This window comes from Rhinopithecus roxellana, chromosome 4 (assembly GCF_007565055.1).
Source record: "Rhinopithecus roxellana isolate Shanxi Qingling chromosome 4, ASM756505v1, whole genome shotgun sequence".
NCBI classification, from domain to species: domain Eukaryota; kingdom Metazoa; phylum Chordata; class Mammalia; order Primates; family Cercopithecidae; genus Rhinopithecus; species Rhinopithecus roxellana.
In genome coordinates this window covers 124068795-124094602 of record NC_044552.1, presented here as the reverse complement: position 1 = coordinate 124094602, position 25808 = coordinate 124068795, and the positions used below count along the sequence as shown (strand labels likewise).

At 39.2% G+C, this 25808-nt stretch overlaps 1 protein-coding gene and 1 pseudogene across 2 annotated transcripts in view; one reads left to right on the top strand and one right to left on the bottom strand.

Annotated features, from left to right (window-relative positions):
• MOXD1 (monooxygenase DBH like 1) overlaps positions 1-25808 on the bottom strand; it is a 112450-nt gene that overhangs the window by 44243 nt on the left and 42399 nt on the right. The gene's annotated exons all lie outside the window — the stretch shown is intronic.
• Positions 16244-17322, top strand: LOC104658007 (annotated as a pseudogene). The gene has a single exon (XR_747368.2). The product of XR_747368.2 is annotated as a serine/threonine-protein phosphatase 4 catalytic subunit pseudogene (transcript).

The window sequence follows — 25808 nt, the reverse complement described above, 5'->3', positions numbered from 1 at the left end:
TCCTTGATATAAGCTGAAATTGATCCAATCACAAGGAATCTGTAGATTTCTACATGGTAGCTAAAAGCTATCCTCTCCTTTCGCCTGGATGTGAAAGAGAAACTGTGTTACATCAGAAGTCTGTGCTGCCATTTCTCTACCATGAGGCAAAATAGCCTAAGGATGAAGACAATACAATATTACAATATTAAGGGCAAGCTCGAAATGAAGCTACAGCTCTTTTTTTTTCTGCAATGGAGTCTCACTCTGTTGCCCAGGCTACAGTGCAGTGGCATGATCTCGGCTCACTGCAACCTCCGCCTCCCAGTTTCAAGTAATTCTCCTGGCTCAGCCTGCCGAGTAGCTGGGATTACAGGCACGCACCACCACACCCAGCTAATTTTTGTATTTTTAGTAGAGACGGGGTTTCACTGTGTTGGCCAGGCTGGTCTCAAATTGGCTGGTCTCGAACTCCTGACCTTGTGATCTGCCCGCCTCAGCTTCTCAAAGTGCTGGGATTACAGGTGTGAACCACCGCACCCGGCCAAAGCTACAGCTCTTGAAATATCATGAATCTCTAGGCTAAGGGATTTGCTTCAAATAAATCCAAGCAACACTCAGTTGAAATAAAAATGGGTTTGATGATGTTAATAACTGTCAATGACAATTATTTTCTTCAATCACCCTTTATTTGTTTCTTCCCCTTTTCAGACAAGGAATGAAAGCTGTGGTGACTACTCAAATCTGGATTAACCCATTTCTTGTTTGCCCTGAGAAACGAGTACTGGCAGCAAGCTACATTTTTTTTTTTTTTTTCTAAACGAGAAATGGGTTAATGTAGAAATTTTGTTAATTCAGCTATCTGGAAAAATATACATATAAAACAAAGCATTCCCAAAATAGCTAATAGCTAAGCCTGGTTCTATAATGTGCTTGAAAAACAATGTTTTTAAGAGAACAATGAGTATTTAGAACATGCTAAAACAAACAGACTCATCTTGTTTCCCATTTCTCATCTTCAAAATGTCCTTTAAGTTGCTTTATAGTCACAGCTATTATCCTAATCCACATCTCTCATTAATCCTATAGGAATTATATCAGTAGTCATCTACTTATCTTCTTGGATGTTGCTATTGGTATGTGTCCCCCAAAAATTCTTACGTTGAAATTTAATCATCAATGTGATAGTATTAAGAGGGAGGGTCTTTAAGAGGTGATTACATGGATGGGATTAGGGCTGTTATGAAAGGGTTTGAGAGACGGAGTTCATTCTCATGCCCATCTATTTTCTACCATGTGAGGACACAGCAACAAGGTGCCATCTTGGAATCAGACAACAGCCTTCACCAGACAGCAGACACCAATGACAGTGCCTTGACCTTGAACTTCCCAACCTCCAGAACTGTAAGAAATACATTTCTGTTCTTTATACATTACCCAGTGTAAAGTATTTTGTTATAGCAACACAGACTAAGACAGACGTTTAGTAACTTGCCTTTTGGAGAACACTCTATATCCCAAGCAGATGATCTTCCCAAATCAGCACTTTTCACCTTGTTAATCTGACCAGTCATATTCAATGGCTCCACACTGCCCATCCTATAGCTGATAAAGGCAACACTTCTTTTTCTGACATTCAGGGCCCACTGTCATTAGCTGCATGTTACCCCATGGTCCCATATGCATGAATTCCAGTCACAGAAATCCCTTCCCTTTATGCACTATGTTCATTCTTACACTCATGATTTCATTCATGCTGTTTTCCTCATCCAATAAGTCCCCCTTATGCAACTTTGCTTATTTAAATCCTATTCATTTTTGAAAGCTCAAGTTTTGTTTTCCCTGGATGCTTATTTGATTATTTTGGCTCACATTTGCCCTGTCTCTCTGAACTTCTTTCAGGAGGCAGTACTATGTGGTAGCTTAAAGTCAAAGACTTGGTTTGGAATCCAAAGTCTGCCCCTTACTAGCTGTGTGACCTGAGGCAAATTACTTAACCTTACTGAAACTCAGTTTCTTTAGTTATAATATAGAAATACAAATCAACTTTTTTTTCTTTGAGATGGAATCTTGCTCTGTTGCCCAAGCTGGAGTGCAGTGGTGTGATCTCGGCTCACTGCAACCTCTGCCTCCCAGATTCAAGTGATTCTCCTGCCTCAACCTCTCAAGTAGCTGGGATTACAGGCATGTGCCACAACATCAAGCTAATTTTATATTTTTAGTAGAGACAGAGTTTCACCATGTTGGCCTGGCTGGTCTCAAACTCCTGACCTTGTGATCTACCTCATCCTCCCAAAGTGTCAGGATTACAGGCGTGAGCCACCACGCCTGGCCCAAATCAAATTTTAATCTATTATAAAAATGAAAGCAGAAATGTGTCTAGCACATAATTTGTTGTAAACATTAGTTTAAAACTATACTCAGTTCTGTACAATTTATCACAGACATAACTTTTTTACTGAATGCAATTATTTCATATGCAAATATTTTTCTCCTTAGTTGGAGTAACAGCTCATTGTTTTACTACTTGCTGCCAATTCATTATGTGGGGCTGACTTTTTCAAAGCCTTTGTTATTTGTGTATGAGTGTCTGTGTGTGTATAATTAAGAAAACATAACGTGAACATTAGATCTTGCCATTCTTTGACATGCTATTGCTTACATCTCTATAAGTATGAGCTGTTTTTAAATGATAGATGAATTGATTTTTAGTTTAACCTGTATTTCAAATTCCAGCATTTCGTAGAGTCAAATGCACATACAGTTCATATAGAGTAGATATATATGATTTTGCTTTTTCATGCTGCAGAAAAAATGATTCAGTGAACTTTTCCAATAGTTTTTTGGGGGTTTTGTTTGTTTGTTTTGGTCAATACATGCACTTCAACTCAGCAATACATCAAAGGGGTGGGTATATCTGAATTTCTTCCAGACCTATGCAGGATAGATAGATGCACATGGACCAACATGTTTTATGGAGGAGGAAAAACTGCAGAAATGGGCAATATACAGGAACATAACCCCACATCACAGAACGACAAGGGAGACAGAACTATGCAGTAAATAAATGCATGAATACTACAACTTTATTTTATGTGACCCATCCTCCTATCCTGGGGAAGTAAAGATTAACAGAAGAAATTGAAAGCAACATTAAACTAAGGAAAGATAAGTAAACATTAAAGTACGAAAACAATGGAGAAATTATTTGCAACACTTACATCAAACAAAAGGTTTAATTCCCTTAATATAAAAAAATTCTGATAAAACAAGTCAAAAAACAAAATTGTGAAAATGGGCAAAGTACATGAATCAAAAGTTCATGGAAGGCTGGGCACGGTGGCGGCTCATGCCTGTAATCCCAGCACTTTGGGAGGCTTAGGTGGGCGGATCACCTGAGGTCGGGAGTTCAAGACCAGCCTGGCTAACATGGTAAAACCCCATTTCTACTAAAAATACAAAAATTAGCTGGGCATGGTGATGCACACCTGTAATGCCAGCTACTCAGGAGGCTGAGGCAGGAGAATCACTTGAACCCAGGAGGCGGAGGTTGCAGTGAGCCGAGATCACGTCACTGCACTCCAGCCTGGTCAACAGAGTGAGACTCTGTATTTAAAAAAAAAGAAAAAGAAAAAGAAAAAGAAAAGTTCATGGAAAAGAGATCTACATGGTTACAGAGAAAAAGGTGTTAAATAAATATATTGAATTAAATATACTGAAATGAAAACAACAATGACATGCCTATCAGTTTGGCAATATTCTTCCATCAGATTGGCAACATTTAAAAAGTCTGTTAATAGGCAATTTGAATCGAAATAATATAATAGCATAGAACAGGAAAAAATTAATATTGCTAGTTAAATTATATTAAATTCAGATATTCATACAAGAATAAAATGGATCTATACATACTGAAGGGGAACATTTTCCAAAAGGTACTGTCAAATGTTAAAAGCAAGTGTCAAAATACATAGCTTAATCCTATCAGGATCTAAAAGTTAAAACAAGAAAGTTATATATACATACAAGATATATGAAGTTTTTTCTATATCTATAAAGAGGAAGGAATGAAAATATAAACAGAAATAGACATAAAGGTAGTGATTTCATACGTATAGATAATTTCAGAAAAAATATTAATGATGGCTTTATAAGCAGTGACACTTGAGCCATATTAATAGAAATTAGGGAATTTTACTTTTCACTTTACAATCTTCTATATTTGAATTTTTACAGTGGGCAAATATTACTTTTATAGTGTATTTTTAAAAATTCTGGTTTCATCACTTACTAACTGAATAGTCCATGACAACTTGACAACTTAATTAACTGTATGAGTCTCTGTTTCCTACCACACAAGGTGATCATGAAGATTGCATGAGACAGAAAATTCCACACAGGACAAGAAAGTCTTTTTAGTAAATGACCTGAGGTCAGCTGGTTATTCATATGGGGGAAAAAGTCAATCTTGACTCTGATAGCAGCAGGAAGCAGACAAATTCCTAGGCAGATAGGGGCAGGTCCCTGATGACACCTGACCTTCAAACTAAAGACAATTTAAAGCCTGAAAACCAAGCCACAAGTCTTGGATAAATCCACGGACTGGATTGGAAACCTCTGTTCCCATTTGACGCACTTTCCTCTGATTGATCCCCATCCATCACCTATTTTACACATATCTACCGTTCCCTAATTGGTGTTTTACACTGTTGTACCACCTTTGAGTGGTGTCTTTATTTTAGCCTTTTTTGCATACTCACAAACCAATCTGCACATATTCTCCTATTCTGAACCCATAAAATTCCCAGACTCAGCTACATTGGGGGACTGTCCACCTTTGAGCCATGAGCACTACCCAACTTTGGGTAAGTGGGCTGCCCAACTTGTATTTCACTCTCTGCTGAAAGCTGTCTCATCACTCAGTAAAACTCTCCACCCTGCTTACTCTTCAGTTGTCCAAGTAATCTCATTCTTCTTGGACACAGGACAAGAACCTGGGACCTGCCAAATGGCAGGTGCAAAAGGAGCTGTAACACAGCTGCCCCATGTGACAGGAAGCAGCAGCAGGGTCAGGCCAGCCCAAGGACCATGGTCCAGAGTGGGGCAATGGTAACAAATGAGCAGAGGTCCCACCAGCCACAGAATTTTCTGGCTTGTGAAGTGGCATCGAAAAACATCTTGTGTCATTTCCTACCCCACACTATAAACTATAAAATACCAATTCCAGGTAAATGTTAGATTTAAATGTAAAAGCCTAAAATAATATTTGTAGTAGATGACATAGAAAAATACTATCATGTTGTTGGATTCAGGGTTATAGTGTTTTTGAGAATTTCTGTGTCTACATTTATGAGGAATAATGGTCTGTAGAGTTCTTTTTTGTGATGATTTTGTCTGGCTATATTATCTGCTTAGTGCTGGCCTCATAAAATAAATTGGTAAGTTTTTCTTCCTCTTCTAAAAAAAAGAACAGAAAAGAAAAGAATTCAATACAGTGCAGGGTATATATAAAGCATTTATCCTATTAATTCTCAAAATGTTAGTTCTCATAATCCCCATCCCTTATCTGTCTATAATATTTCCTTGAAAATTACACTCATATTGTATTCGTGGTAAGCTATCATACTTAATTAGATAATAGATAATAGTCTCCAAAGACCTTTGAAAATATTTACTTCCCTATTACTGAGTCAATGCAACATAATTTATCTCCTCTTTTTTAATGTAAAATTTGTATTTAGAGTAATAATTGACTAGGAAGGATTTTGAGCTGGGTTTCTAGAACAACAGATTTTTCTTCTGTAAACCCAATTGTATTCTCTGAGTTTTTAGGCCTTTAAAATAACTAAAAGAGTCTCTTTTTTTTTTTTTTTTAACCTAAATCTGCTCTCAAGATTGACAGACCAAATAACAGATATCAGTACATGTGGCTTTACCTCTGACCAGTCACATCTCCTGATGGGGGGATCCCAGCAAAGATACCAAGACCCTTCCTTGGTTCTATATCAAACAATTTCTGTTTCTCTGGATTATATTTTACTTTTTTGGCCTCCTTTGAAGTTATAGCTGTGGGTCTGTTTTTTTGTTGTTGTGTTGTTGTTGGGGGGAATTTTTTTTTTAATGATTTCAAGGCCTAATAATTCTATCCAACAAAGGGCAGGACTTAATTACTAACACATGATTCTCATGATAAAATGCCAGAGCCCAAATTAGAAGAAAGAAAAAAACTTAGTTTTTTACTTAGTCAAATATAACTTACATATAAAAATAACCAATTTAAATATGCAAGTCTTTAAACTAAATTCCTTTTTAAAAAAAAGTTTTCATATCCTGAAACTTCTAGTACCTGTGTTTATATGTAATTTGTCATAATTTTGGCAATTTTAAATAAATTTATTATTTTAGCACTTATTCATCATTATTTAAGGATTTTATTTAATGAAGAAATGCAATAAATTGCCCATCTTTTTTTTTCTAGGAGCAGGGAAATAACATCAATGACTTTTTTTTTTATTTCTCTGAGCATAGTCTAAAGGCTAAATCTAATTGTGGGCAATACAAATTAATAATATTGCTTCATGCAGAATTCTATGTTGGTTTTTATCCAAAGGTCTAGAATTCACTGGTCTTTTAAATGTCTGCAAAGTAAGTTCTGTTCTATCTGGTAATGAAAGTAGGAGAAATTGATGATAAGTGGTCTCTAAGATACAAAATAAATTTGCTTTAGAACTGATAATAAGTCCAGGTCTTTAAATCATATTTTTTTGCCCTTTCCATGAACTATCTACAAGTAGCACAGCAGAGCTGTTTTTCAGTTAACTAGATGCATAATCCACAGTGCCACTCATTCAAAATGCATTTGTCCCAGGAACAGAATAAATTTTTTGAACATCGTTTACAACTCCCCATTATTAGCTTGTGTCTAGATTTGAGTCACTCATCCAACAAGCATTTACTAAACACTATAATAAACTGTACCCAAGGCTGCAGATCTAAGGCACAATTGAATCAGTTGTCAAGGAGCTAAAGTTTTATGGTCAGGTGAAAGATAAATTCCACTAAAAAAGATGCTAATATATCAATAATAGCTATCATTTGTGAGTACTTACATGTACAAAGGACATTACACAGGTTATCACATTTAGTCTATATACAACACTGAGACTGGTATTACTGTCTTCATTTTGCAACCAAGAAAATTGAGGCACAATTAAGCAAACTGTAGACATTAACACATATTCTTAGTGGCAGACTTGGATTTGTACCGTGGTTCAACTGGTTTAAGTGTCATTCTCCAGGTAACTGATTGTCTACCTTTATTATCTGTACAGGATACAGTGGAGATACAAGAGAAGGAGCTATGGTCAGAACAGGAATTAAAATAAGGTTCAAAATAATTTTGTACTTTAATTTTGTAGGGCTGTTTCAAAATGTCATTTGGGCTGGGTGTAGTGGCTAACACCTGTAATCCCAGCACTTTGGGAGGCCAAGGCAGGCAGATCACCTGAGGTCAGGAGTTAGAGATCAGCCTGGCCAACATAGTGAAACCCTGTCTCTACTAAAAATACAAAAATTAGCCAGGTGTGTTGGCTGGTGCCTGTAATCCCAGCTACTCGAGAGGCTGAGGCAGGAGAATCGCTTGAACTCCGAAGGTGGAGGTTGTAGTCAGCCAGGATCATACCACTGCGCTCCAGCCTGTGCGACAGAGCACGACCCTGTCTCAAAAAAAAAAAAAAAAAAAAAAAAAAACTGATTTATTTTATGGAGTGTTGCCCTGTAGTTGGAAAAGGGATAACAAAAAAATTTAAAAGACTATGCTTAACTTCTTGCAGAATTTGCAGCGAACCATTGCTACAATGAAGAAATACAGTCTTTTATAAGTCATGAAAGTTAAACAAATAAATGAATAGGAGTGGACAACTGTTTTAGTTCTCACTCTTCTCTCTCTTTTTTTCTTTTATTCTCCATTTGTTTGAACATGAGGCCCCCATTTAAAAAGTTCTCATTTATAGAACAGTTCCATGAAAAAGAGAAAACAAACTAAACTAAGACTATGGCTGTGTTAAGTAAACACTGGCCTTCATGTCTGTAGGTGAATCTCCATCCTAGGTAGACACCCCCAACTCCAGGAAGTCTGTTTATCTTAGTAAATAGGTTCACACTGAACTTACTTTTTCAAAGCTCCTGAATCTCCTGTTGCTTTCCAGATACTGTACAAAAAGTCTTCTCTTACAAACGTAGGTTTCTTGAGAGGAAGACAACTGTCTTATTAATCTTTGGGTTTATTTGATTGTTTGCATTTTGTTTAATTTGCAAAGATAATAGAAAAAATAGTGTAACACCATTCATATAACAACCACCCAGGATTCTGTCATTTTTACTTTGCTATTTATCTTCACCCCTACTGAATCCAGTACATTTCAGTGTTCCCATTGGGTACTCAAATGTTGAAGTGACCTGCCAAACTCAAAGATCAAGGTAGGTTCCCAAGGACAAACTCAGGGGTCATTAGTCTTAACAAGTCTGATGTGTTTTTTCCCTAAACTTGTCAACATCTCTTTTAAGTTAAGCCTAAAATAACTTTTGCAATTAATACTTTTTATCAGAGTTTAAATACTCTCAGGTATGTAGCCATAAAAACTACATTAAAAAGGATGTATGTATGAAGAAAACATAAAAAACATGGGTGATTTATTCCATATTGGATTAAAACCACACTTAATCTAAATGTCAAAATTCACAACCTGCATAAGTTTTCAAACAAAAATTTACAGTTTCAGGAATGTGGCCAATCTCTTTTCTTGGCAAACAAAGGAAGAAATCTAACAAAAGATCATATAAATCAAGCTATGATAATGGTTCCAAAAAAGACTGCATCATCTTTACTCCCCGCTAAACCAGCATTTCTTTTTGGATTTTTACTAAAGTCCTAACCCCTAACATCAAAGAAGCTGCCAAGTCTTTCATCTTCTAACCCTTGTGTGTATTCTCTCTTTATTTATTTTTATTTTATTTTATTTTTTATTTTTCCAAGGCTTACGAGGGCACAGATAGCATTTGGTTACATGAGTAAGTTCTTTAGTGGTGACTAGTGAGATTTTGGTGCACCCATCACCCGAGTAGTATACGCAGCAACTTATTTGTAGTCTTTTATCCCTTGCCCACCTCCCACCCTTTCCCCCAAGTCCCCAAAGTCTATTGTATCATTCTTATGCCTTTGCGTCCTCATAGCTTAGCTCCCACTTATCAGTGAGAACATACGATATTTGGTCTTCCATTCCTGAGTTACTTCACTTAGAATAATAGTCTCCAGTCTCTTCCAGGTCGCTACAAATGCTGATAATTCATTCCTGTTTATGGCTTAGTAGTATAATATCATATATATAGGTATATTCCATCATATATATGTATTCCATCATACATACATCCCATCATATATATATTCCATCATACACACACACACACACACACACACACACACACACACACACCACAGTTTCTTTATCTACTCCTTGATTGATGGGTATTTGTATTGGATCCATGATTTTGCAATTGTGAAATGTGCGGCTATAACCATGTGTGGGCAAGTATCTTTTTCATATAATGACTTACTTTCCTCTGGGTAGATACCCAGTAGTGAAATTGCCAGATCAAATGGTAGTTCTACTCTTAGTTCTTTAAGGAATCTCCACACTGTTTTCCATAGTGGCTGTACTAGTTTACATTCCCACCAGCAGCGTAGAAGTGTTCCCTGATCAGCACAACCTCCTGTTTTTTTTATTTTTTGATTATGGCCATTCTTGCAGGAGTAAGGCGGTATCACATTGTGGTTTTGATTTGTGTTTCCCTGATCATTAGTGATGCTGAGCATTTTTTTTCAAATGCTTGTTGGCTATTTGTATGTCTTCTTTTGAGAATTGTCTATTCATGTCCTTAGCCCACTTTTTGATGGGATTGTTTGTTTGTTTTCTTACTGATTTGTTTCAGTTTGTTGTAGATTCTGGATATTAGTCCTTTGTCACACATAGAGATTGTGAAAATTTTCCCCCACTCTGTGGGTTGTCTGTTCACTCTGCTGACTGTTCCTTTTGAGGTGCAAAAGCTCTTTAGTTTAATTAGGTCCCAACTATTTATCTTTCTTTTTATTGCATTTGCTTTTGGGTTCTTGGTCATGAAATCCTTGCCTAAGCCAACGTCTAGAAAAGTTTTTCCAATGTTATCTTTTAGAATTTTCATAGTTTCAGGTCTTAGATTTAAGTCCTTAATCCATCTTGAATTAATTTTTGTATAAGTTGAGAGATGAGGATCCAGTTTCATTCTCCTACAAGTGGCTAGCCTATTCTCTCAGCACTATTTGTTGAAAAGGGTGTCCTTTCCCCACTTTATGTTTTTGTTTGCTTTGTCGAAGATCAGTTGGCTGTAAGTATTTAGGTTTATTTCCGGGTTCTCTATTCTGTTCCATTGGTCTATGTGCCTATTTTAATACCAGTACCATGGTGTTTTGGTGACTATGGCCTTATAGTTTGAAATCAAGTAGTGTGATGCCTCCAGATTTGTTCTTTTTGCTTAGTCTTGTTTTGGCTATGCAGGCTCTTTTTTGGCTCCATACTAATTTTAGAATTGTTTTTTCTAATTCTGTGAAGAATGAATGATGGTGGTATTTTGATGGGGACTGAATTGAATTTGTAGATTGCTTTTGACAGTACAGTCGTTTTCATAATATTGATTCTACCTATCCATGAGCATGGGATGTGTTTCCATTTGTTTGTGTCACCTATGACTTCTTTCAGCAGTGTTTTGTTGTTTTCCTTGTAGAGGTCTTTGGCCTCTTTGGTTGGTATAGTTCTAAGTTTTTGTTTGTTTGTTTGTTTGTTTGTTTTGCAGTTATCATAAAAGGGGTTGAATTCTTGATTTGATTCTCCGCTTGGTCACTGTTGATGTATAGAAGAGCTACTGATTTGTGTACATTAATCTTGTATCCAGAAACATTGTTGAATTCTTTCATCAGTTCTAGGAGCTTTCTGGAGGAGTCTTTGGGGTTTTCAAGGTAAATTATATCATCAGCAAACAGTGACAGTTTGACTTTCTCTTTACTGGTTTGGATGCCCTTTATTTCTTTCTCTTGTCTGATTGTTCTGGCTCGTACTTCCAGTATTATGTTGAAGAGGAGTGGTGAGTTTGGGCATCCTTGTCTTGTTCCAGTTCTCAGAGGGAATGCTTGCAACTTTTCCCCATTCATTATTACGCTGGTTGTGGGTTTGTCATAGATGGCTTTTATTATATTGAGGTATGCTCCTTGCATGCTGATTTTGCTAAGAGTTTTAATCATAAAGATATGCCAGATTTTGTCAGATGCCTTTTCTGCATCTATTGAGACGATCATGTAATTTTTGTTTTTAATTCTGTTTATTTGCTGTATCACATTTATTGACTTGCCTATGTTTAACCATTCTTGCATCCCTGGTATGAAACCCACTTGATCATGGTGGATTATCTTTTTGATATGTTGTTGGATTTGGTTAGCTAGCATTTTGTTAGGGATTTTAGCATCTAAGTTCATCAGGGACATCAGTCAGTAGTTTTCTCTTTTGGTTATGCCCTTTCTTGGTTTTAGTATTAGGGTGATGCTGGTTTCGGTATTAGGGTGATGCTGGTTTCATAGAATGAATTAGGGAGGGTTCCCTCTTTCTCTATCTTGTGGAATAGTGTCAAAAAGATTGGTACCAATTCTTCTTTGAACGTCTGGTAGATTTCTGCTGTGAATCCATCTGGCCCTAGACTTTTTTATTGTTGGTAATTTTTAAATTACCATTTCAATCTCGCTGCTTGCAATTGGTCTGTTCAAGGTATCTAATTTTTCCTGATTTAAGCTAGGAGGGTTGTATTTTTCCAGAAATTTATCCATCTCTTCTAGGTTTTCTAGTTTATGTGTATAAAGGTGTTCATAGTAGCCCCAAATGATCTTTTGTGTTTCAGTTATCAGTTGTAATATCTCCCACTTTGTTTCTTAATGAGGTTATTTGGATTTTCTCTCTTCTTTTCTAGGTTAATCTTGCTAATGGTCTATCAACTTTATCTTTTCAAAGAATCAGCTTTTTGTTTCATTTAGCTTTTGTATTTTGTTTGTTTGTTTGTTTCAATTTCTTTTAGTTCAGCTTTGATCCAGGTTATTTCCTTTCTTCTGCTAGGTTTGGGTTTGGTTTGTTCTTATTTCTCTAGTTCCTTGAAGTGTGACCCTAGAATGTCAGTTTGTGCTCTTTCAGTCCTTTTGATGTAGGCATTTAGGGCTATGGAATTTCCTCTTAACAGCACCTTTGCTGTATCCCATAGATTTTGATAGGCTGTGCCATTATTGTCACTCAGTTCAAAGAATGTTTAAATTTCTATCTTGATTTCATTTTTGACCTAGTGCTCATTCAGGAAAAAGTTATTTAATTTCCATGTATTTGTATAGTTTGGAAGGTTCCGCTGAGAGTTGATTTCTAGTTTTGTTCCACTGTGGTCTGAGAAAGTGCTTGATATAAATTCAATTTTCTCAAATTTATTGAGATTTGTTTTATGGCCTATCACATGTCCTATCTTGGAGAAGGTTCCATGCACTGTTGAAAAGAATGTGCATTCTGCAGTTGTTGGATGAAATGTTCTGTATGTATCTGTTAAGTCCATTTGTTCCATGGTATGGCTTTAATCCATTGCTTCTTTGTTGACTTTCTGCCTTGATGACCTGTCTAATGCTGTCAGTGGAGTATTGAAGTCCCTCATTATTATTGTGCTGCTGTCTATCTCATTTCTTCGTTCTATTAGTAATTGTTTTATAATTTTGAGAACTCCAATGTTAGGGGCATATATGTTTAGGATTGTGATATTTTCCTGTTGGACAAGGCCTTTTACCATTATTTAATATCCCTCTTTTTCTCTCTTAACTGCTGTTGCTTTAAAGTCTGTTTTGTCTGATGTAAGAATAGCTACCCCTGCTTGGTTTTGATGTCCATTTGCATGAAATGCCTCTTTCCACCCCTTTACTTTAAGTTTATGTGAGTTCTTATGTGTTAGGTGAGTCTCCTGAAGGCAGCAGGTAGTTGATTGGTAAGTTCCTATCCATTCTGCAGTTCTACATCTTTTAAGTGGAGCACTTAGGCGATTTACATTCAACGTAGTATTGAGATGTTAGGTATCATTGCATTCGTTGTGCTATTTTTGCCTATGTACCTTGGATTTTCTGTTTTTTGTTTTTGCTTTTTAAATTGCATTTTTGTTTTACAGGTCCTATGTGATTTATGCTTTAAAGAGGTTCTGTTTTGATGTGTTTCTGGATTTGTTTCAAGATTCAGAGTTCCTTTTAGCAGCTCTTGTGGTGCTTCCTTGATAGTGGTGAATTCTCTCAGCATTTGTTTGTCTAAAAAAGACTATATCTTTCCTTCATATATGATGCTTGGTTTTGCTGGATACAAAATTCTTGGCTGATATTTGTTTTGTTTGAGGATTCTGAAGATAAGGCCCCAATCCCATCTAGCTTGTAGGTTTTCTGCTGAGAAATCTGCTGTTAATCTCATAGGTTTTCCTTTATAAGTTAACTGGTGCTTTTGTCTCACAGGTCTGAAGCTTCTTTTCTTCATCTTAACTTTAGATAACCTGACAATGACGTGCCTAGGTGATTATCTTTCTGTGATGAAAGATAATCTTTGTGCTTCTTGTATTTGGATGTCGATGTCCCTAGCTAGGTCAAGGAAGTTTTCCTTGATTGTCTCCCCAAATATGTTTTCTAAACTTTTAGATTCCTTTTCTTCCTCAGGAACACCTCTTTCTTATTATTAGGTTTGGTCATTTACCATAATTCCAGACTTCTTAGAGGTCTTATTAATATTTTCATATTCTTTTTTCTTTGTCTTTGTTGGATTAGGTTAATTTGAAGACCTTGTCTTCGCGCTCCGAATTTCTTTCTTCTACTTGTTCAATGCTATTGCTGAGACTTTCCAGAGCATTTTGCATTTCTATAAGAGTGTCCAAGGTTTCCTGAAGTTTTTATTGTTTTTTCTTTGAGCAATCTATTTCCTTAAATATTTCTTCCTTCACTTCTTGTATTGTTTTTTGGATTTCCTTGCCTTTCTCTGATGCCTCCCTGATTAGCTTAATAAGTAACCTCCTGAATTCTTCTTCAGGTTAATCAGGGATTTCTTCTTGGTTTGGATTGATTGCTGGTGAGCTAGTGTGATTTCTGGGGGGTGTTAAAGAGCCTTGTCTTGTCATACTACCAGAGTTGGTTTTCTGGTTCCTTCTCATTTGGGTAGGCTCTGTCAGAGGAAAAGTCTAGGGGTGAAGGCTATTGTTCAGATTATTTTGTCCCAGGGGATGTTCCCTTAATATAATACTCTCCCCTTTTTTCTATGGATGTGGCTTCCTGTGAGATATGCTGCAGTGATTGTTATCTCTCTCCTGGGTGTAGCCACCCAGCAAGTCTACCAGGCTCCAGGCTGGTACTGGGGTTTGTCTGCACAGAGTCCTGTGATGCAAACTGTCTGTGGGTCTCTCAGCCATTGATACCAGCACCTGTTCCAGTGGAGGTGGCAGGGGGGTGAAATGGGCTCTGTGAGGGTTCTTACCATTGGCTATTTAATGTTCTATTTTTGTGCTGGTTGGCCCCCTGCCGGGAGGTGGCACTTCCCAGAGAGCATCAGCTGTGGTGGTATGAAGAGGAACCCGTGGTGGGTGGGGCCCTAGAATTCCCAAGAGTATATAGTCTTTGTCTTTAGTTACCAGGGTGGATAGGGAAGGCCCATCAGGTGGGGGCAGGGCTAGGTGCGTCTCAGCTCAGACTCTCCTTGGAAGGGTCTTGCTGCAGCTGCTGTGGGGAATGGGGGTAAGGTTCCCAGGTCAATGGAGTCATGTACCTAGGAGGATCATGGCTGCCTCTGCTGAGTCATGAAGGTTGCCAGGGAAGTGGGGGAAAGCCTGTAGTCACAGGCCTCACTCAATTCCCACACAATCCGAAGGGCCAGTCTCCCTCCCACCATGTCCCTCCCCCAACATCCTGTTTCCAGGCAGTAGGTGAGCAGGGCTTGAGAATTTGCCCCAGACTAGCCACTTCCCAGGTGCAAACGAAAAGGGATTTGGTTCTTCCCCCCTCTGTGGAGTCTGCACACCAGATTCGTGCCCTTCCCCGGGTTCTGGCCAGGAGGCTTCTCACTGGGTTCAAACTGTTACAAAGTTCAGCTGGGGCCTTCCTTCTCCCTGTGGCATTTTGCCCTGTGCCTCTGGTCACCCTCCCAAAGGATCCGTGTGGTACCAAGCAGGGATGGCATGCTTAGGGACCCAGGGAGCTCCCAGGTCCTTTCCCGCTGCTTCCTCTACCCCTGTAGTTTGCTCGGCTCTCTAAACTGACTCAACTCCAGGTAAGGTTGGAAACTTCTCCCACAAACTAGAACTTCAGGGGTTGGAGACTATCACCATTCTCTGGTGTGTAGGCTGGGCCTACTTCTTATGGCAGGAGTAATGGTGTGCTAATCCCAAACCAAGCCTCAAGTGGCCTTATAGTTTCTACTGTCTCTTTTGGAACTTTGCCATCACCATTTGAACAAGCCCAGTCTAGACTTCTAGAGAACAAGATACTATAAAGGAGAGCCCACTTGTTCAGCTGAGGCCTCCTAGACCTGCTTACAAAGAGCTGACTCCCAACCAGATGAGAGAGCCCAGGCACCATTAAAAAGCTGCATACCCAACCCAAGCTGGTTGCATACCTGTTTGTAGCCCAGCTACAAACACAAGAACCACCAGCTGACTTGTAAACTATAACATGGGCTTCTTCATTTAAAGCTTATTTAAAGCTGTTGAAGTTTGGGTTGATTTGGTTCATAGAAATAGCTAACCAATACAAATGAATAAAAAATTCTGATATGTTCAGAAAATGAAATTCAAAGATGAAAATGAACACATTATTTTCTACAAACAACATGGCCAACTTGCACATCCTGTTAAGCAAAAAAAGCCAGAAGCAGAAGAGCACTAGCGTTTCTGTCTACAAAAAGTTCACAACAGGCAAAATTAGTAAAGACTGATTTAATCAGCAAACTGGTGACATCTAGGGACAGACAGTACCTGGGAGGGGATTCAAAGGACACTTCTGAGTTGATACTCTGTTCTTGATCTTGATCCTGGTTTCATGAGTCAGTTCACCTTATGAAAATTCAATGAGTTGTATACTGTTTGTGCACTTTTATGTAGGCAATTCAATAAAAGAATGTTTTAAAAAGAAATAGGTAAGGGGACCGGAAGCAGAAGCGGCGGCGGTGGCTGCGGCCCAAAGCGGAGTGAAGGAGGGAGACACGGAGCCGGAGAGCCGGAACCGGAGTCGCAGTGGCGGAGACCCCTGTGCGGTGCGGAGTGGGCAGCGGCCCCGACTCTGACCCGCGCGGGGGGTGGGCCATGGCGGAGATCAGCGACCTGGACCGGCAGATCGAGCAGCTGCGTAGCTGCGAGCTCATCTAGGAGAGCGAAGTCAAGGCCCTGTGCGCTAAAGCCAGAGAGATCTTGGTAGAGGAGAGCAACGTGCAGAGAGTGGACTCGCCAGTCACAGTGTGCGGTGACATCCATGGACAATTCTATGACCTCAAAGAGCTGTTCAGAGTGGGTGGCGATGTCCCTGAGACCAACTATCTCTTCATGGGGGACTTTGTGGACCGTGGCTTCTACAGCGTCGAAACGTTCCTCCTGCTGCTGGCATTTAAGGTTCGCTATCCTGACTGCATCACGCTCATCCGGGGCAACCATGAGAGTCGCCAGATCACGCAGGTCTACGGATTCTACGATGAGTGCCTGCGCAAGTATGGCTCGGTGACTGTGTGGCGCTACTGCACCGAGATCTTCGACTACCTCAGCCTGTCAGCCATCATCGATGGCAAGATCTTCTGTGTGCACGGGGGTCTCTCCCCCTCCATCCAGACCCTGGATCAGATTCGGACAATTGACTGAAAGCAAGAGGTGCCACATGATGGGCCCATGTGTGACCTCCTCTGGTCTGACCCAGAAGACACCACAGGCTGGGGCGTGAGCCCCCCAGGGGCTGGCTACCTATTTGGCAGTGACATGGTGGCCCAGTTCAATGCAGCCAACGACATTGACATGATCTGCCGTGCCCACCAACTGGTGATGGAAGGTTACAAGTGGCACTTCAATGAGACCATGCTCACTGTGTGGTCAGCACCCAACTACTGCTACCGCTGTGGAAATGTGGCAGCCATCTTGGAGCTGGACGAGCATCTCCAGAAAGATTTCATCATCTTTGAGGCTGCTGCCCAAGAGATACCGGGCATCCCCTCCAAGAAGCCCGTGGCTGACTACTTCCTGTGACCCCCCACCCTGGCCCCTGCCCCTGCCCCCTACAGCTCTTCTGGCCCTCGGACCACTGTGACTCTGCCTTCTTCCTCAGACGGAGGCTGGGCGTTGTGGGGGGAGCTGTCCCGGCTCTGCTCTCCCCCAAGAGGGTGCTTCGAGGGTGAGGACTTCTCTGGAGAGGCCTGGAGACCCAGCTCCATGTTCCTCCTCTCCTCTCTCCCCACTTGAACCATGAAGTTTCCAATAATTTTTTTTCTTTTTTTCCTTCTTTTTTCTGTTTGTTTTTAGATAAAAATTTTGAGAAAAAAATGAAAAAAAATTCTAATAAAAGAAGAAAAATGGTAAAAAAAAAAAAAAAAAAGAAATAGGTAAATGGTTGAACAGCAAATTGACAGAAGAGAGCATAAAAAGAGCATCACCCTCACTAGTAGTCTAAGGAAAGCAAGTCAAAGCAATCAGACATATTAGTTTTCACCCATTAATAGGCAATAAATTTAAAAGACTAAAATATCCAGTGCTCGAGAGGGGATGAGAAAATATTCACATATGGCTAGCATGTGAATTTTATAAAGTAATCTTAGAAATACATTAAAGTTCGAAATACATGTAATCTTGATTCAATCCATCTATCAATCTAGCCTATAGAAATGAAACCACCAATACATAAGGATATACTTACAAGAACATTTACTGAAGCAATGTTTATGGTAGCAAAAAGCTTAACATCTTGAATGTGCATCAAAAGTGGATGGCTGAGGGGCGGAGCAAGATGGCCGAATAGGAACAGCTCCAGTCTCCAACTCCCAGCGCGAGCAACACAGAAGACCCGTGATTTCTGCATTTTCAACTGAGGTACTGGGGACATCTCACTAGGGAGTGCCGGACAATCGGTGCTGGTCAGCTGCTGCAGCCTGACCAGCGAGAGCTGAAGCAGGGCGAGGCATCGCCTCACCTGGGAAGTGCAAGGGGGAAGGGAATCCCTTTTCCTAGCCAGGGGAACTGAGACACACAACACCTGGAAAATCGGGTAACTCCCACCCCAATACCGCGCTTTAAGCAACGGGCACACCAGAAGAATATATCCCTCACCTGGCCGGGAGGGTCCCACGGCCACGGAGCCTCCCTCATTGTTAACACAGCAGTCTGCGGCGATCTAACGGCAAGGCATCAGCGAGGCTGGGGGAGGGGCCCCTGCCATTGCTGAGGCTTAAGTAGGTAAACAAAGCCGCTGGGAAGCTCGAACTGGGTGGAGCTCACAGCAGCTCAAGGAAACCTGCCTGTCTCTATAGACTCCACCTCTGGGGGCAGGGCTCAGCTAAAAAACAACAGGGGAAACAGCAGAGGCCTGAGCAGACGCGAACGACTCTGTCTGACAGCTTTGAAGAGAGCAGTGGATCTCCCAACACGGAGGCTGAGATCTGAGAACGGACAGACTGCCTGCTCAAGTGGGTCACTGACCACTGAGTAGCCTAACTGGGAGACATCCCCCACTAGGGGCAGTCTGACACCCCACACCTCACAGGGTGGAGTACACCCCTGAGAGGAAGCTTCCAAAGTAAGAATCAGACAGGTACACTCGCTGTTCAGCACTATTCTATCTTCTGCAACCTCTGCTGCTGATACCCAGGCAAACAGGGTCTGGAGTGGACCTCAAGCAATCTCCAACAGACCTATAGCTGAGGGTCCTGACTGTCAGAAGGAAAACTATCAAACAGGAAGGACACCTATACCAAAACCCCATCAGTACGTCACCATCATCAAAGACCAGAGACAGATAAAACCACAAAGATGGGGAAGAAGCAGGGCAGAAAAGCTGGAAATTCAAAAAATAAGAGCGCATCTCCCCCTGCAAAGGAGCGCAGCCCATCACCAGCAAAGGATCGAAGCTGGTCAGAGAATGACTTTGACAAGATGAGAGAAGAAGGCTTCAGTCCATCAAACTTCTCAGAGCTAAAGGAGGAATTACGTACCCAGCGCAAAGAAACTAAAAATCTTGAAAAAAGAGTGGAAGAATTGACGGCTAGACTAATTAATGCAGAGAAGGTCATAAATGAAATGACAGAGATGAAAACCATGACACGAGAAATACGTGACAAATGCACAAGCTTCAGTAACCGACTCGATCAACTGGAAGAAACAGTATCAGCGATTGAGGATCAAATGAATGAAATGAAGTGAGAAGAGAAACCAAAAGAAAAAAGAAGAAAAAGAAATGAACAAAGCCTACAAGAAGTATGGGATTATGTAAAAAGGCCAAATCTACGTCTGATTGGGGTGCCAGAAAGTGAGGGGGAAAATGGAACCAAGTTGGAAAACACTCTTCAGGATATCATCCAGGAGAACTTCCCCAACCTAGTAGGGCAGGCCAACATTCAAATTCAGGAAATACAGAGAACACCACAAAGATACTCCTCCAGAAGAGCAACTCCAAGACACATAATTGCCAGATTCACCAAAGTTGAAATGAAGGAAAAAATCTCAAGGGCAGCCAGAGAGAAAGGTCGGGTTACCCACAAAGGGAAGCCCATCAGACTAACAGCAGATCTCTCGGCAGAAACTCTACAAGCCAGAAGAGAGTGGGGGCCAATATTCAACGTTCTTAAAGAAAAGAATTTTCAACCCAGAATTTCATATCCAGCCAAACTCACTTTCATAAGTGAGGGAGAAATAAAATCCGTTACAGATAAGCAAATGCTTAGAGATTTTGTCACCACCAGGCCTGCCTTACAAGAGACCCTGAAGGAAGCCCTAAACATGGAAAGGAACAACCGGTACCAGCCATTGCAAAAACATGCCAAAATGTAAAGACCATCGAGGCTAGGAAGAAACTGCATCAACTAACGAGCAAAATAACCAGTTAATATCATAATGGCAGGATCAAGTTCACACATAACAATATTAACCTTAAATGTAAATGGACTAAATGCTCCAATTAAAAGACACAGACTGGCAAACTGGATAAAGAGTCAAGACCCATCAGTCTGCTGTATTCAGGAGACCCATCTCACATGCAGAGACATACATAGGCTCAAAATAAAGGGATGGAGGAAGATCTACCAAGCAAATGGAGAACAAAAAAAAGCAGGGGTTGCAATCCTAGTCTCTGATAAAACAGACTTTAAACCATCAAAGATCAAAAGAGACAAAGAAGGCCATTACATAATGGTAAAGGGATCAATTCAACAGGAAGAGCTAACTCTCCTAAATATATATGCACCCAATACAGGAGCACCCAGATTCATAAAGCAAGTCCTTAGAGACTTACAAAGAGACTTAGACTCCCATACAATAATAATGGGAGACTTCAACACCCCACTGTCAACATTAGACAGATCAACGAGACAGAAAGTTAACAAGGATATCCAGGAATTGAACTCATCTCTGCACCAAGCAGACCTAATAGACATCTATAGAACTCTCCACCCCAAAGCAACAGAATATACATTCTTCTCAGCACCACATTGCACTTATTCCAAAATTGACCAAATAATTGGAAGTAAAGCACTCCTCAGCAAATGTAAAAGAACAGAAATTATAACAAACTGTCTCTCAGACCACAGTGCAATCAAACTAGAACTCAGGACTAAGAAACTCAATCAAAACCGCTCAACTACATGGAAACTGAACAACCTGCTCCTGAATGACTACTGGGTACATAATGAAATGAAGGCAGAAATAAAGATGTTCTTTGAAACCAATGAGAACAAAGATACAACATGCCAGAATCTCTGGGACACATTTAAAGCAGTGTGTAGAGGGAAATTTATAGCACTAAATGCCCACAAGAGAAAGCAGGAAAGATCTAAAATTGACACTCTAACATCACAATTAAAAGAACTAGAGAAGCAAGAGCAAACACATCCAAAAGCTAGCAGAAGGCAAGAAATAACTAAGATCAGAGCAGAACTGAAGGAGATAGAGACACAAAAAACCCTCCAAAAAATCAATGAATCCAGGAGTTGGTTTTTTGAAAAGATCAACAAAATTGACAGACCGCTAGCAAGACTAATAAAGAAGAAAAGAGAGAGGAATCAAATAGACGCAATAAAAAATGATAAAGGGGATATCACCACCAACCCCACAGAAATACAAACTACCATCAGAGAATACTATAAACACCTCTACACAAATAAACTAGAAAATCTAGAAGAAATGGATAATTTCCTGGACACGTACACTCTCCCAAGACTAAACCAGGAAGAAGTTGAATCCCTGAATAGACCAATAGCAGGCTCTGAAATTGAGGCAACAATTAATAGCCTACCCACTAAAAAAAGTCCAGGACCAGATGGATTCACAGCTGAATTCTACCAGAGGTACAAGGAGGAGCTGGTACCATTCCTTCTGAAACTATTCCAATCAATAGAAAAAGAGGGAATCCTCCCTAACTCATTTTATGAGGCCAACATCATCCTGATACCAAAGCCTGGCAGAGACACAACAAAAAAAGAGAATTTTAGACCAATATCCCTGATGAACATCGATGCAAAAATCCTCAATAAAATACTGGCAAACTAGATTCAGCAGCACATCAAAAAGCTTATCCACCATGATCAAGTGGGCTTCATCCCTGGGATGCAAGGCTGGTTCAACATTCGCAAGTCAATAAACATAATTCAGCATATAAACAGAACCAAAGTCAAGAACCACATGATTATCTCAATAGATGCAGAAAAGGCTTTTGACAAAATTCAACAGCCCTTCATGCTAAAAACGCTCAGTAAATTCGGTATTGATGGAACGTACCTCAAAACAATAAGAGCTATTTATGACAAACCCACAGCTAATATCATACTGAATGGGCAAAAACTGGAAAAATTCCCTTTGAAAACTGGTACAAGACAGGGATGCCCTCTCTCACCACTCCTATTCAACATAGTGTTGAAAGTTCTGGCTAGGGCAATCAGGCAAGATAAAGAAATCAAGGGTATTCAGTTAGGAAAAGAAGAAGTCAAATTGTCCCTGTTTGCAGATGACATGATCGTATATTTAGAAAACCCCATCGTCTCAGCCCAAAATCTCCTTAAGCTGATAAGCAACTTCAGCAAAGTCTCAGGATACAAAATTAATGTGCAAAAATCACAAGCATTCTTATACACCAGTAACAGACAAGCAGAGAGCCAAATCAGGAATGAACTTCCATTCACAATTGCTTCAAAGAGAATAAAATACCTAGGAATCCAACTTACAAGGGATGTCAAGGACCTCTTCAAGGAGAACTACAAACCACTGCTCAGTGAAATCAAAGAGGACACAAACAAATGGAAGAACATACCATGCTCATGGATAGGAAGAATCAATATCATGAAAATGGCCATACTGCCCAAGGTTATTTATAGATTCAATGCCATCCCCATCAAGCTACCAATGAGTTTCTTCACAGAATTGGAAAAAACTGCTTTAAAGTTCATATGGAACCAAAAAAGAGCCCGCATTGCCAAGACAATCCTAAGTCAAAAGGACAAAGCTGGAGGCGTCACGCTACCTGACTTCAAACTATACTACAAGGCTACAGTAACCAAAACAGCATGGTACTGGTACCAAAACAGAGCTATAGACCAGTGGAACAGAACAGAGTCCTCAGAAACAATACCACACATCTACAGCCATCTGATCTTTGACAAACCTGAGAGAAACAAGAAATGGGGAAAGGATTCCCTATTTAATAAATGGTGCTGGGAAAATTGGCTAGCCATAAGTAGAAAGCTGAAACTGGATCCTTTCCTTACTCCTTATACGAAGATTAATTCAAGATGGATTAGAGACTTAAATGTTAGACCTAATACCATAAAAACCCTAGAAGAAAATCTAGGTAGTACCATTCAGGACATAGGCATGGGCAAGGGCTTCATGTCTAAAACACCAAAAGCAACGGCAGCAAAAGCCAAAATTGACAAATGGGATCTAATTAAACTAAAGAGCTTCTGCACAGCAAAAGAAACTACCATCAGAGTGAACAGGCAACCTACAGAATAGGAGAAAATTTTTGCAATCTACTCATCTGACAAAGGGCTAATATCTAGAATCTACAAAGAACTCAAACAAATTTACAAGAAAAAAACAAACAACCCCATCCAAAAGTGGGCAAAGGATATGAACAGACATTTCTCAAAAGAAGACATTCATACAGCCAACAGACACATGAAAAAATGCTCATCATCACTCGCCATCAGAGAAATGCAAATCAAAACCACAATGAGATACCATCTCACACCAGTGAGAATGGCAATCATTAAAAAGTCAGGAAACAACAGGTGTTGGAGAGGATGTGGAGAAATAGGAACACTTTTACACTGTTGGTGGGATTGTAAACTAGTTCAACCATTATGGAAAACAGTATGGCAATTCCTCAAGGATCTAGAACTAGATGTACCATATGACCCAGTCATCCCACTACTGGGTATATACCCAAAGGATTATAAATTATTCTACTACAAAGACACATGCACACGTATGTTTACTGCGGCACTATTCACAATAGCAAAGACTTGGAATCAACCCAAATGTCCATCTGTGACAGACTGGATTAAGAAAATGTGGCACATATACACCATGGAATATTATGCAGCCATAAAAAAGGATGAGTTTGCGTCCTTTGTAGGGACATGGATGAAGCTGGAAACCATCATTCTTAGCAAACTATCACAAGAACAGAAAACCAAACACCGCATTTTCTCACTCATAGATGGGAACTGAACAATGAGATCACTTGGACTCGGGAAGGGGAACATCACGCACTGGGGCCTATCATGGGGAGGGGGGATGGGGGAGGGGGGAGGGATTGCCTTGGGGAGTTATACATGATATAAATGATGAATTGATGGGTGCTGACGAGTTGATGGGTGCAGCACACCAACATGGCACAAATATACATATGTAACAAACCTGCACGTTATGCACATGTACCCTAGAACTTAAAGTATAAAAAAAAAAAAAAAAAAAAAGTGGATGGCTGCAAAAATTGTGGTTTATACATGATAGGAGATTAAATTATGTAAACATTAAAAATAAAGTGTCACAATATTTTGTTCAGTAATGATAAGGGCATTAATTTGAAAAGCAAAATTCAAAGTAATAGATATAGAGTGATTCTAATTTGTTTAAAAATAAAAGTGATTAACCCAAAAAAATCCTATGTAAATGTTGTAAATGTTTTCTTCAGCATAAAACTTTAGAAAAATACAAATAAATCTGTTAGCATTAGTCACCTCAAGAAAGTGGAATTTGGAGAAAGAGGACACTACTAATTTTTATTTTATATATTTTTTACTTTTTTACTTGTTATAACAAGTATATGTTACATTGGAAATGAAACAAATACACGTTAGAAAATATTCTCAGATTACAAAATAAAGTGTTCTCTAGAGGAACAAATGCCTTAATCTTTCAAATGAGGAGAGATAAAAACTCAACAGTTGTGATCTCTCTGCAAGACTGTTAAAAATCAGTCCAGAAGCACATCATATCACATATGAATTGTATCGATTATTAATTCAAGTTGAAGAAGAAATAAATTATCCCATAAAATATCTCTTAGCACTTAGAGTAAATACAGTTTGAAAAAAATGTGACTGAACCAACAATCTGTTGGAAAATTCTATTTGCTATATGAGTGGAAAATATTACTCAGAGTACTGACATTTCCTGTTTATCATTGAAAAAAGAACTTAGTTGTCTAACCTTGTAAATGTAATTCAACTGTGAATCTTACAAATGCTTACAATAAGAGTTTGCCTTACTAAACAAATAAGGTGCATTTGGCGGTCTGGTTCTTAAAGGAACTAAACTTTATCTTAAAAGTAAGTATAGAAATAAGAAGGGAAGACAGTAAAAGTAATGAATTCCAAGTTATAAAGGAACTAATATACCATATTAAATCTAGTTAAATATCAATATTTCAATTTTTCCCTCTTTTAAATGTCTCAGAAAAGTCAATGAAATCAAAGTGAGTGTCCAGCTGTTCTAAATTACTGGATAACAATATCCAAGTAATTTAGAGCTTTTTGAAAAGCTTAAAAATGATTTAATTATAGATTGTTAAGAGATGATAAAATAGAGATCTAAATCTTAGGTGTATTTTTTACTTTGAAATTGTTTTATATTTCATATTTTGAAGGAGAGATAGAGATAAATAACAAAAATTTATGACCTAAATTTCAATCTCAATTTCAATTAATTAACTAGATGAGAAAGGCAGTTTTTTCCTCTGGACTTCATTTTCTGCAACCATGAAATAAAATGTTGACAAAAGCAAACAGAAGGTTTACACTGCTAGAGGAAAGAAGGGTTACTATAAAATGACAATATTTCACATCTATTGTGCCTCAAGTGTTCTATAAACATTTTTCAAATAATTTTACAGTAGTAGTATGCATAGGTCATATCTCCATTTTACCAATGGGGAAACAGATTCAGAAAAGTTCCGTAAGTTACTCAAGGTCATATAATGGTAAATGGTAGAGCCCAGATTTGAAATCAGGTCTATGTGACCAGAAAGACAG